The 13720-nt window shown below is 46.9% G+C and overlaps 1 protein-coding gene across 5 annotated transcripts in view; it reads right to left on the bottom strand.

Annotated features, from left to right (window-relative positions):
• USP6NL (USP6 N-terminal like) overlaps positions 1–13199 on the bottom strand; it is a 132196-nt gene extending 118997 nt beyond the window's left edge. Inside the window, exon 1 of one of the 5 annotated variants that reach the window (XM_053404568.1) lies at positions 13046–13199. The gene's annotated coding sequence lies outside the window, so the exon portion shown is untranslated. The other 4 variants (XM_053404565.1, XM_053404570.1, XM_053404569.1 and 1 more) reach the window with 4 other exon arrangements.
• Between the last annotated feature and the right edge of the window lie 521 nt (positions 13200–13720).

Below are 13720 nucleotides of genomic sequence, written 5' to 3'. Positions count from 1 at the left end.
CCTCCCGCAAAAGCCCACAGGAGCCCCGCGTGACTCCTGCGGGCTTTTCGACCAGGAGGGAGAAGGGACTGAAACGGCCCGTCAGTCCCTTCTCCCTCCTTGGGGAAAAGCCCCCAAGAACCGCTCGCTCTTTAAAGGCTGTGCGGCTCCTGCGGGCTTTTCTAGGAGGTGGGGGAATTCCTAGAAAAGCCAGCAAAGCCGTGCAGCCCCTTTAAAGAGCGCACGGCTTTTGCCTGCTTTTGCGGGAGGTGGGGGAATTCCCCCATCTCCCGCAAAAGCCCGCAGGAGGGAGAAGGGACTGACTCGGCCAGTCAGTCCCTTCTCCCTCCTTGGGGAAAAGCCCCCAAGAGCCGCTCGCTCTTTAAAGGGTGCGCGGCTCCTGCGGGCTTTTCTAGGAGGTGGGGGAATTCCCCCACCTCCTAGAAAAGCCAGCAGAAGCCACGGAGCCCCTTTAAAGAGCGCCTGGCTTTTGCCTGCTTTTGCGGGAGGTGGGGGAATTCCCCCATCTCCCCCAAAAGCCCACAGGAGGGTTGGAGAGTAGCGGGAAGGCGTCGCACGCCTTCCCGCTGCCCCCCAATCTCTGGGGCTGGCGATGGGGGAAGCGCTTTTTTCCCCACCGCCAGCCTCGAAGCCGGGTTGGAGAGTAGCGGGAAGGCGTTGCGCGCCTTCCTGCTGCCCCCCATCCTCTGGGACTGGCGATGGGGGAAGCCCTGCTTTCCCCACCGCCAGCCTCAAACCCGGGTTGGAGAGTAGCGGGAAGGCATCGCTGCCTTCCCGCTGCCCCCCAATCTCTGGGGCTGGCGATGGGGGAAGCGCTGCTTTCCCCACCGCCAGCCTCAAACCCGGGTTGGAGAGTAGCGGGAAGGCATCGCTGCCTTCCCGCTGCCCCCCAATCTCTGGGGCTGGCGATGGGGGAAGCGCTGCTTTCCCCACCGCCAGCCTCCAACCCGGGTTGGAGAGTAGCGGGAAGGCATCGCTGCCTTCCCGCTGCCCCCCAATCTCTGGGGCTGGCGATGGGGGAAGCGCTGCTTTCCCCACCGCCAGCCTCCAACCCGGGTTGGAGAGTAGCGGGAAGGCATCGCTGCCTTCCCGCTGCCCCCCAATCTCTGGGGCTGGCGATGGGGGAAGCGCTGCTTTCCCCACCGCCAGCCTCCAACCCGGGTTGGAGAGTAGCGGGAAGGCATCGCTGCCTTCCCGCTGCCCCCCAATCTCTGGGGCTGGCGATGGGGGAAGCGCTGCTTTCCCCACCGCCAGCCTCCAACCCGGGTTGGAGAGTAGCGGGAAGGCATCGCTGCCTTCCCGCTGCCCCCCAATCTCTGGGGCTGGCGATGGGGGAAGCGCTGCTTTCCCCACCGCCAGCCTCGAAGCCGGGTTGGAGAGTAGCGGGAAGGCGTTGCGCGCCTTCCTGCTGCCCCCCATCCTCTGGGGCTGGCGATGGGGGAAGCGCTGCTTTCCCCACCGCCAGCCTCAAAGAGCAGACTCTCCTGGCTTCAGCGGAAGCAACGCAAAGCCTCCGGAGCGCAGGCTTCGGAGGCTTTGCCTTGCTATCGCTGAAGCCAGGGAGCCTGCATTCGCTCCATAGGACGCACACACATTTCCCCTTCATTTTTGGAGGGGAAAAAGTGCGTCCTATAGAGCGAAAAATACGGTACTACTTTTATCAGCAAATCTAACTCTTGCAGCAGATTCTCAAGACCTATGGGGGCAGGAAGGAGCTAGTTCTCAAGTTATTATCGCTCCCATAGGAATGAAATATATTCATCCATCTTTATACTCAACATATTTTTAGAACTGCTTTATTGACAGGGAGTAAAAACATGCTAACAGTAAGTCTAAGCACAATAATCTTAGCAAATAAATCTTTAGCATTCCCACACCCACTCCCTGGCCATATCACCAGAGGTCTGGCCTTCCCCTCACCAGGGATATTTTGGGCCCTTCCCCAGTTTTCACTTTAATTTACGTACATTGTTACACTAAAGAGACAATGAAATATTCTATTCCAAATGCTCACCAAGAAGGAAATGAAGAGAAGTTAACCTCAAGCTAGGAACAACATAACTTTATTTGTAAGATGTACATGCACAAGATGAAACAGGAGGCGACAGGTTTTCCTGATGGCCATTCTATTTAATAACAGCAGAAGCAAAAAGGCTGGTCTGAGGACTGTTAACATCTCATTTCTGAACATCACCCCTAAAACCCACTGGGGAGAAGAAGAGAGCTGGGAGGGTGAGACTTTCTGTAATCCAGCAAAGAAGCTCCCTCTACTGTAACTGCCACCTGGTACCAGGTTTTCCTAGCTGCTCATTCAGGGAGAGAAGATGGAACAAGATACAAAATTTAGCCATTTCTAAAAGAGCCTTCAGAGAGAGAGGGAGAGAGAGAGGGAATAATCATAATTTACTGATGTTTTGTGCAAATCACTTTAAGGTGTGGTCACCTTAAAAATGGCATGGAAGTGTCCAAAATAAATAATGACACAAACCATTTATTTAAAGGAGCATACGTTATGCCATCCTGTGGCTAAGCAACTAGCTCACAATCCTTTTCTCACAGGATTAGTCCCTCCTTGAAGTAAGCTGGAGATCTCTCTCGTCAGAAGTCGCATCCTCTTTTATGCTTCAGGAGGAAGAAAACCAGCTCTTACTCCATATTCTAACCAGTAAGCACAAAGAATGATTGATAATGACACACACTTCTTATAAGTTTTGTTTTATTAAAATTAGTTATGAGATGTCTACCTGTAATGAAGCTGTTGCTGTATTGTACTTACTTGCAACTCCCCTTTGCCATTTGCCCTCCCCCACAAACAAGATTTCCAGCTACAGGCCTGCATCCACATTCACTCATAGCAGGTTAGCCTAATAATTTCTCTCTCTTTTTTAACAAACTCCAAGTAAATGTTTAATGTGGCACAACCATCGAAAGCAATATGCAGAGCTTCGTGAGACTTTAAGTAAGGTATGCTCATTCTCCAGTCATCTGTTAACAATCCAATCTTTGTTAATAATCCATAGCCAGACATGTGCCTTCATGTTCACCAATTAAACCCCGGAAGAGTTCCCAGCTGCAATTGCATTTGTCTCTCTCAGTCAGAGAGATCATTAGTGCACTGACTGCAGTGTTTACTTCCGGGCTAGGCAGTGTGCCTTGTGCTTATGACTTGACATGAGAAAGATAAAGGCAAAGCTTAAATGAGGAACATGATTACCATTGCTTAAAAATAATGCCTATACTAGACCTAAGTCAGATTTTTCTCCTTATATCCTTCCAACATTTTGTATCACAGCTACACTAGGCCTGGGGTTTTGTGAAGGATGTAAGACGATGGTCAAGTTGAAAAGTTGCTGCTGATGTCACTTGCTAAAGAAGAGAGAGGGGAGTTGCACTACTGCAGTGCTAATGGCAAGTCCTGAAAAATCATTGACGAACTCCTCCTACAATGGAGAAATTAACTGAAATGGTTCTCTCCCTGCCCCCACACCGTTTTCTGTCAACAAGTATGTCCTATACCAGGGGTCGGCAAAATACAGCCTGGGAGCTGGATGCGGACCACTGGGCTTGTAAATCCAGCCCACAGACCCTGCCGCCCACTCGGTCAGTCCACGCGCTAAACCAGTGTGGTGCGGAGGCCTCGCTGCGCGGGGACTGACTTCCGCGACGCTGGCACGGCTTCGGAGTGGTTGCAGGAAGCTCCTGCAGCCAATCTGATGCTGTGGGCACCTCTGGGTGGGCAGCGACACTGGCATGGCTTTGGATTGGCTGCAAGAAACTCTGGGCAGCCACATATGACCAAAAGCTTAGCGGGAGGAAGCGGCAGCGGGGGCAGGGAGGCTGCCTCCGTCACCCAAGCCAGCGGCATGAGCTCTGCGCCCCGCGGACACCTGGCAGAGGCAGAGGACGAGACGACGTTGCCAAAGACGAGGTGGCGTCGGCTTGACTGGCAGCAGGGGGTCATTCCAGGAAGGGGGTCCGCCCCCCCCCCAAGGTCTGAGGGACAGTGGACTGGCCCCCTTCTGAAAAAGTTTGCTGACCCGTCCTATACACTATCCCAACTTGTTCCAACACAGAGAAAGGAGAAGCAGCCAGCTCAAAATCAACCCATGGCCATTGCACAGTGAGCAGCCCCAATTCACTTTACTCCCCACATACATATGTCACACACAAAAGAAAACAACTCTTTCTTACTCATAGTATGAGTGCCATCTTAAATGGCAACTCAATAACAGTAAGCCCACAACGTATGCACCTTTAACTTGTGTGTATTCAGCTTTAAGTGCACGGCAAAAAAATAAAATATAAAGGGGGGTGGGGTTCTGTGAAAAATGACTTTGGCTATCCCACCCGCCACTGAATTCAATGTGTTTTGGCTATATGCAATTTTGGCTTTAGGTGCTATTCCCAAAACGTAAACCCTGCATAAGTTGTGGGCTTATTGTATGCCCAGTATTTCCATTTTTGAATTGCTGCTGTAAGAAATATTCAGTAACTTGGTATTTTTCTAAAAAACTGACCACAATACTGCCATCTGTGCAAATCTAGTGAGCTAATTCCATGCAGTGCCTCTCTTCTCTGATTCCTTAAGGCTTAGACAGGATAAGATGAGAGAGAAAGTAATTATCCAACTTCCTTAAAATGTGACTGAACATAACATTTGCAGATCCAGTTGCAGATCCAGAGTAAATCCAAGAAAGAAAGCTGGAAAGCCTCCGGATTTTTCTACAAAGGCAGCTTGCTGGTTAATCAGTTGCAAAACCTATCAAAGGAACTGCTACTGTCATAGGAGAAATTCAAGCAAAAACCGAAACAAGGGAAGCCAAACAATGAATGCAAGAAAAGAAAGGAGAAAGGGGTTCTCAAAATGTCCCTCCCCAGTCTGTTGCTCATGCCAATTGCATTTGAAGGCAATAATAATTTGTAACAACTTAAAAGCTTTCCCTCCCCTTCCCTGTTATTTGCACTTTCTGTAAAAGTCTATTTGTAACTCCCCATATATAAGTGGGCTCACAGTAAGACTTTGTCATAACGATTAGTCTGATTTATACTAGCGACAGCTTTCTGTTTTATAGATATGAGTTTAAAGATAGAAAAGGACAGCTTAACTTCATATGTTAAGACGTTTTAAAAGGTTTTAAAGAGCTGTTAGCATATTTGTATTTTTTTGTAAGTGTTTTAGATTGCCTTTGATGAAGGAAAACTTTTTATGAAACCAACTTTTCAGAGCACTTTCAGTACACTTCCCTCTTTTGTTTTCTTGCTTAGGAAAGAGTGCACCAACACTATGGTATTCTCACACCCTGAAAAAAATATTTCTCTCCCCTGCCACTAGCCCACCATATTTTATCAAAATAGGGTAGAATATTTCCCCACTGTTTTGTTCACAAGAAAAGCATGCCCAAGCTGCAGTATGAAAATTCTGCCATCGGCTTTTCAGAGGTGGCCCCACTGCTGAAGCTAGGGAGAAAAAGATGGAACCAGTTAACTCGTAGAATTGTAGTTGGAAGGAACCCACAAAAGCGCCTTTCTTGTAACATTAATGCATTGGTTCAGGTCCTGCCCAAACTGTAGATGAAAAATCTGTACAGCTTTTTAAGCAGCTTGCATTCCCTCACAACTCACCAAAATGGCTACAAGGAAAAGTGAAAGGGAATTTAATTCCCCAGAACAGCAGAGCTTGTAAAAGAATATTTCAGACACCAAAGCTATTAAACAGGACACCAAAAGTCTTTCTTTGTAGTGGTGATTATGGATAATAATCATGAAAATGTGAATGCAGACCCTCCCACTGCAGGGGAATATAAAGGAGTGTGGTCCCTGTTCCCAGGTAACTGGGACAGGCACCCACAACACTGATATTTTACCACCTGCTAAAAATATTTGTTTCACCAAGAATTTTTAGAGAATTAATTTGATTGATTGTTGGTCATCTGTTCTGCATTTCACGTATATAGCATATTCTTTATGATTTCTTTATGATTTCATTTATATTCTTTTTTTAAAAAAAAAATCCGAGCCTCACAGAATAGGGTAGTCATGAGGGATCTATGGGGACAGCAGGAAGCTGGTGTCATCTGGGGTGAGGTGGTAAAGCAAAAGAGGATTTCTCTGGAGCTCAGCCGGGTGCCTAGAAGCAGAGACCAAGGATGAGACTGAAAGAATGCCTTGCCCCATTCTGAGGCCCAAGTGACATTCCAAAGTCAAGAGCATGGTGCTCCCCCTAACAGGTACTCCCACAACATCACTGTATTTTATATGCCACCCATAAGTACATGTATTCTGCATGCAACGCCTATACTCACTCTCTTAACGGTGAAGCAGCAATCACTAGATGGTGCCCAGCTCATTATGGAAATTGACTATGCATGAATGGGCCAGTTTATGCAGCAAAATATACATAGCACCCTTGAATCACTGTCTGGAGAATACAAATCATAAAATCTGGTCATTTTCCGGCTAGGCCTATCACATCTGGTGTACATGAAACAAAAGATTTCATGTGGAAGTTGGAAGAAATCATGAAAACTATCAATTCTGTCAATTCCCTAAGCGAAACAACTCACTAAGCTCCTGCAACTCAACACAGTGCCTAATCAAAGATAAAATGTTTTAAATGATGCACTTGATTATAATGGTGATCTTTTGACTCGACTATGTTATCCTCTGAAGGCAACTTTCACTTCTCTGAACTATTTACTATGGCTAATTACAATTATTACATAATTGGCTCACAGAAGCAACACTGTTACTTAGGTGCTTCCTAAGGGATGCTTCTCACAACAGCATACATGCACCTGCAGCTAACATGTAACATGCAAGTTATACACCGCACATCATTTTTTTACCTCATGCAACACCTGGGCCAGCCCTACCATTAGGAAGACTGGGGTGTCTGCCTCAGGCAGCTGGTTTTGGGTGCCATGAAAAGGAAGGAATTGTTAGTTACTGAATTTAGCATTTTCTGACTCAGGGGCCAAAACAACTGGGCCAACCTTGGGTACTGTGAACATGGACTTGAGGAGGGAAGTACCATTTGCTGTTCTACCTCAGGCAGCAAAATGTTTTGGCCCTGTGCATAACCTGCAAATGAACATTGGGCAAACATGTTCAACTGTGGTTCCTGGGAGCAGGTTTCCATGATACACTGATAACTATCCCACATGCTAAGGCAGCGGTTTTCAAACTGGGCTCTAAGGAAATCTATCAGGGGTTCCTCAGTAAAAATATAAATGATAACAGACAAGCTTCTATGAAGATCGTTTGTCTCCTTATGACTGGATTCTTCCTGCAATATGGTAAGATCACAGAGGCATGGAGTTAGGAGGGATTTCAAAGGGCAGCTAGTCCAACCCTTTGCCAATGCAGGCCTCTGCTTAAAAACCTCTAACGAAGGAGGGCATCCCACCTTCTAAGTCCCTCTGTCAAACAGCTTTTACCACCAGCAAGGTCTACCTAATTTTCAGTCTAAATCCTTTGACTTGTCATTTGAACCCGATGATTTATACCCAGCCCTCTGGAGCAACAGAAAACACATTTGCTCTATTACCTATATGCAATAGCCCTTCAGATATTTAAAGCTAGTTTATCATATCACTTCTTAATTATCTCTTTTCCAGACTACCATATCCAAGTGTTAAGTGCATCCTAGAAAATGTCCAGTCCATGCATAGCATCAGTGATGCACAACATGTCTGGTGAGTGCCCAGTATAAAGTGAGTGTGCTTAGAACAACCACAGAACCCCCAGCAAAATCCTGTGTTTCTGTGGCAGACATTCAGAGCTTTCCTGAAAGACAAAGAGGAGGTTGGAGGGGGTAAGTCATTGTATGAGGAAGTAGAATCTATGCTTCTTACTTGTAACCAGTGTAATGTGTGAATCAGAGCTAGAACCAGGGGTCCTCTGGGGGCCATGTTACATGTCCAGATATTGCACACAGGTGAGGTGAATTTCTTTTTTAACTGGCAGCAATCAAGCAACTAACGGTGTACCTTAGCATGCACACTGATTATTAGGAGTGGGAGGAGGCGTATCTGCTCTGGACCTTGTCTCCACATGAGATTAAATCTGTAAATTCCAAGCAAATTCAGGCAGCACCTACGAAAATTCTACTCCACACATTCTGTTCCACCAGCCTTTGAACTTGTCACTCTGTAGCATTCGTTACAAAAGCTTTACCAACATTTTACTTCCAGGATCTCATTGTGTTTTGCAAATACAGGCACTAGGTGTTTACAGCCAACTTTTATTATTGGGTGCACATTTCATATCTGCCGTTTTACTGCTACTGCTGCAATATGGTGCTTTTAAGTCGTTAGTGGCCTTGAACGCTGTCAATTCTGTCGAAAGGCATCAGAAAACGCCTTCAAAACAAAGAGCAAAGTGTACATTTCTTTTCCAAGAGGCTTCAGTGGCACCCACTTCTTTTTATAAGGGGATTTTCAGTAAAAACAAAGGACTTTAAGACAAAGTTATTGTGAACAGCCATGCCACCATGGACTTAAAAGATAGTTGATTTACATGAGAACAGTAATTTAGCCACATTACTGAGCTGCAGAAATCATGGTACAAGTGGCAGATATGACTGGTATGTTTATCTACAGCTCAAGTGACTAACCCATGATGCAACTATACAGCAGCACCTACCAAGGCCATTTTATACATTCAGCAAAATCAAGTAGTGGAGTTTTGTCAGAATCCTAAAAAGTGAGGCTTGCAGGTGGGTTAATCAATGCAAGAATATTTTCCCATCTATAAATCTACTTGGATTTTCTAAACGAGCAGGTTGAGGAAATGCTCAGCCAGGACTAGCACCTGGCATCCTCAAGCAGGTGTCAGAGCCAACCACTGATGCCGGTCCTTGTCCCCACCCCACACAGCAGGCACCTGGGTCTGTGAACTGCCTGACTTTTATTTATCAGGATGCCAACAACACTGCTCCAGGTATCTATGAGAAATTAAAATGGTGGGAAGTTCACTGCCTCCTCCAGATCACTGCACAGTTGCTACTTGGCACAAGTACTTAAGCCAGCCAAGGAAGCCCACCAGAGTCCACTTTGGCAGGGGAGCTGGTTCTTGGTTCAACTTTGCCTTCTCTTTGACATGTCACATTTCTACCTGTGATGAAACCCTTCAACTTTTACCCCACCACCACCCCAAAAATCTTCCAAGGTACAATCAAGCATATAACCGTCAGCCTGCAGCAGTAGCTGCAGAATTCACTACAGAATTCTGGCTGTATAAAATGGCTCTCATACTTGACTTGCAGCACACTCCCCCCTGGGCTGCTACTGTCTATCAATGACCTACAACAAGTGCTTTGACAGAGAGGTGTGTGTTATCCAAGAACTAAGCTGCTCTTTCACACACTCCAGTGAAGGTCTGGAAGGATTTGTTAGAGACACCACACAAGACCTGATCTCTGCATCAGCATTTACAGTACCATGTCTCTCCTGCACTGTAATTTTGACACAGACATAAGTGTTGTGAGAGTTTTTAGATAATCATACGATGCTAAAAATGTGCTCCTTTGCAAGCTTTGGCTACTATAGTTATTAGAAATTCCATTCTAATTACAACTCCACCTAGTATGAGGACAGGTGCTATTTTAGAATGGGTGAAGCCACTTAGCAAGAAATAACTCCAAGGCCAGCCATACTGAGCCTCTCACGTCTAGTCACCAAGATGCACATTTTACCATTTCCTCAGTTACAAAGTATTTTAACTCTTTTTAGCTGGGTTAACTGACATCCTATGCCCTCTTGAAATGTGCAGGGGGGAGTTATTGGGTTCTTGTTTTTATTTTGATAATGTATTTTGTGGTTTTATGTTTCTGCTTTTATCCTGTGAACCGCCCTGAGACCTGCAGTTATAGGGCAATATACAGTGGTACCTCAGGTTAAGTACTTAATTCGTTCTGGAGGTCCATTCTTAACCTGAAACTGTTCTTAACCTGAGGTACCACTTTAGCTAAAGTCTTGATCTACCACTGCAAGAATGACTACCAAAAACCCCACTAAATTCGGCCAAAATAACGCTTCATTCTGCAATCTGTGGAAACATTTTTACACTTCTCTGTATAAATTTTGGTGCCTCTACTAGTTATACAGAGAGGGCCAGATCTATGCAGGACACTGAAACCCAGCCTGCTAATTCAGCCACCTCTCAGAGTTCACCAGGAGTTGCCCACACATTTTTAAGCACTTCAGGATTATAAAAGATAGCAATCTGCTTTTATACATATTTTTATTGTGAAAGCAGATTCTTTCAAGCTGATCATATGCATGTTTACTTGGAGACAAGCCCCTAAGACTCAAATAAAGGTTACTTCCATGTACATAGAGGTCTGTGGCCTTTAAAAAGAACATGGCTTCTGCAGTCAGTAACACAAGCTGCGGGAAGTTTGCGCTTCAATAAATTGCAGCACAAGCAGAGTTCAGGGTATGATAATCCATGCTTGGCCAAACATAATATAACAAGAAGAAAATTGCCGACAATGCCTTTTCCTGAGCAACTACTCCATTTTGGCGCAACTCCAACTTGCATTATATCTGGCTGGTTTCTTTTAGATACAAACACAAACATGTTATTGTCACAGTTTCAGTCTCAAAATACTTCCTCGGGACATGAGTGTACAAACCCTAATTCTCCTAATCAACAGACCAACGAGCTGTCAATTTGGAGATAATTCTATAAAACAGAGAAGCTTGCTGTTGCCCTCAGTTCAAATTTCAGGCAGTGAGTTAATTTAACAGTCTTCAGCAAAAGAGTACAAAGCACAGGAGAATAAGGCAGGCAGCTATCCTGCAACTTAACAGTTTAAATTTTACACCATTACCATCCAAGAAGTGCTCCAAGTTGCAACAAAAGCAAATCACTTCCTACGATTTAACAACCTTACCTGCAGTACTGACAAGTGAGGCAAGGAATAGTAGAAGCACAGATCAAATATTCACCAGGACACACCCTCATCCTCATTCACGGTTTCAGTGAATTTACACATCAAAGAATCACTTGACAAACAGCTTTCCTGTAGTTGCCAAAAGGTCACAGGTATTGTCCAACAAGGAGAAAAATGAAGTGCATCAGGTTAGGGCAGCTATCATTTAAATAACAATTCAAAGTAACTATACAAAGGCTGCAATATTATACAGTCTTGCAGCCAGATCCTACACATGTTTACTGAAAAGCAGCTCCCACTGTGTTCTCAGTTTCAGTACAATATGCAGAAGATTTCAGCCTTACTTGGCAGAAAGCTCTGACCAAACTCAGTAAGTTCTGAATAAAACAGGACAAGGCTGAAAGAGTTCTTTGTTAAACTATACACTACACAATGCACTTCAATTCCACCGCCACACAATATAAAATCGACAGTCCAGTTGCTCTAATAAACCAAGTATCAGAGACTGCTCCAAACTTTTCAACAAAGGAAGCAATCCTGAGGGGATCGGTAATAGAATACAGCAGCTCTCTTCAATTACTGTCTGGACCAGCCATTCAGCCAAACAGCAAATGTCAGTGGTTTTGGTTCAGTTCCCAAAGGACCAGATCAAGGAAGGAACTTTACAATTCAACAGCCACAGCTTCCGTAAGTGACCATTCAAGGTGGAGGGAGCAAAGCTGCTTTTGGAGGACTTTTGTATTAGCGTACGAATGTGCTGGAGCAGGTGGACCTCACTCCCCGCTCAAGGCTGCTAGGTTGATAACTTTCTAACATCAACGCACTCAAAGAAGAGAGAGAGATAACAACAGAATTCGTTCAGTCTTTTGTGCCCAATACAAGACTCTTTCCACTACCCAAACCCCGTATCAATACATGGCACAGAGGTCCAATATTTTTACAACAGAGGCACAAATTATGGGAAACTTCTTTCCTTCCCAAAAGTTTTATATCACCAAAAGGGGCAAACATTTCAAGTTTCTGCTTTTAATTGCGGTATTGCTTGTTGTTAGAGATGGCAAAAAGTCTTACTGAACTGTGGGCATTAAAAAATGTATACACACATACGGAGTAAATCAAATTAAGAGTCCCTATATGTAATCCACCATAAGCTTCAGCTCCCCACATCAAAGGCTCACAGACTCCCAGGGACCATTCAGATCCTCTCCACTTTTCAGAACTTCCGCAGCAATCCTTTTGCAGTCTACAATGCTAGGCATGCTTACTTAGAAGTTAAAACACACACATTGGAAATAGCAAGACTTACTTCTGAGCAAATAATGCACAGGATTCAGGAGCAAAAATCCTTTTTTTCCTCTCCTGCTCCCACACCACCTCCAAACCACCTTCGCTGTGCTGTGTCTGCAGTTATTTCCCCCTCCCCTAAACACACACACCCCTTACCTCCCCACACCCTCTAGCTCCCCCCACAAGGAAAACTCCTCCTTTCCGCCCCCCCAACCAGCATCCTCCTCCAAGAGAGTCGAAACTGGGGTGTCTGGTGACTTCCTACTACCCCCCCCCCGCTTCCCATACAAAGGGAAATCCTTGGCATTTCGCTCCCCCCCCATGACTCCCCCCCACATCCCAGAGTCGACCCACCATGAATGGAAGTGGGGGGGGAGAGCCTCCCCTTTGTCCCCTCGAGCTGCAAAGGGCCCCAGAGGAGCAGGAGGGGGAAAGTCCAGGAAGAGACGCCCCCCCCACACACACAACACTAATCCAACACGCCCTCAGCTCCACGGGAAAACCCACCACACGCGCAGAGGTGGATTTGGAGTGAGCCAAGCTCCCGGCCCGCCCACCCCTCTGGGGGAGAATGGAACAGCCCACCTTTCCCTCAGGGCAGGCCTCGAGGCCTGGCTCTTCTCTCGCCCTCAGCATGGAGGGGGCCCGCCACTGCCGAGGGGAGTCCACGAAGGGCCGGGCGCCCCCTCCCCACAAGCCCAGCCTCCGCTCCCTCCTCCCTTCAATTTACCTCAGCGCTCCTTCCGGGGCCTCGTGCCGCCGCCGCCGTTGCCGCCTCCTCCCCCGCCCCCCCCCAACCGCCACAGCTGAGTGCCCGGGACGTTGGCCTCCAACCAGGAAGTGGCCCGGTGTGACACCTACTCTTCGCTGCCATGGCAACGCTCCCCCCGCCCGCCGCGTTCCGGACAGGAGGCTGCGGCGGCGGCGGCTCCTCCTCTGCTGAGCCCCGCGCGCCGCCCTGAGGCAAGCGCATAGGGCGATCCCAGCCCCGGCGCCATCTTGACACCGGAACGAGGCTCGGCTACAGAGGCCCCGCCCTTTTCCTATCCTGGGACGTTGGACGTCGTGACGTCACGGGCAAAAAAAAGGGCCGCTCGCATAGGGCTTTTTCAATGGCGCCGCCATCTTGGGACGAAAGCGAGGCTAGGCTCCTCCCACCTCGGGGTGGGAGGGGTCGAATGGAGCGAGGATTCTATTTCAGGCTCAAGAAGCAAAGCGGGTTTTTTCCCACCGCTGCTTAGGCAGCAGGTATCTCTGTCGGGCTTAGGACAGCAGTTTCCCACCCGCTCCAAACCCCCCCCCCGAAATCGTTTAATACATCGTTTAATGTATTTTTAATCTTTGTTGGAAGCCGCCCAGAGTGGCTGGGGAGACCCAGCCAGATGGGCAGGGTACAAAAAATAAATTATTATTATTATTATTATTATTGCTGCCTTGCGTGAAGGCTGCGCAGTTTTAAATGCTGCCAACTTCTTGCAAACCACTATTCACCAGTTTCCAGGCAGGTTCAGTCTGATACGGACGGGGGACCTTCCC

The sequence above is a fragment of the Podarcis raffonei genome, chromosome 10 (genome assembly GCF_027172205.1).
Source record: "Podarcis raffonei isolate rPodRaf1 chromosome 10, rPodRaf1.pri, whole genome shotgun sequence".
In the NCBI taxonomy this organism is placed as follows: domain Eukaryota; kingdom Metazoa; phylum Chordata; class Lepidosauria; order Squamata; family Lacertidae; genus Podarcis; species Podarcis raffonei.
The sequence above is the reverse complement of the archived record's forward strand: the minus strand, read 5'-3'. Positions and strand labels throughout refer to the sequence as shown.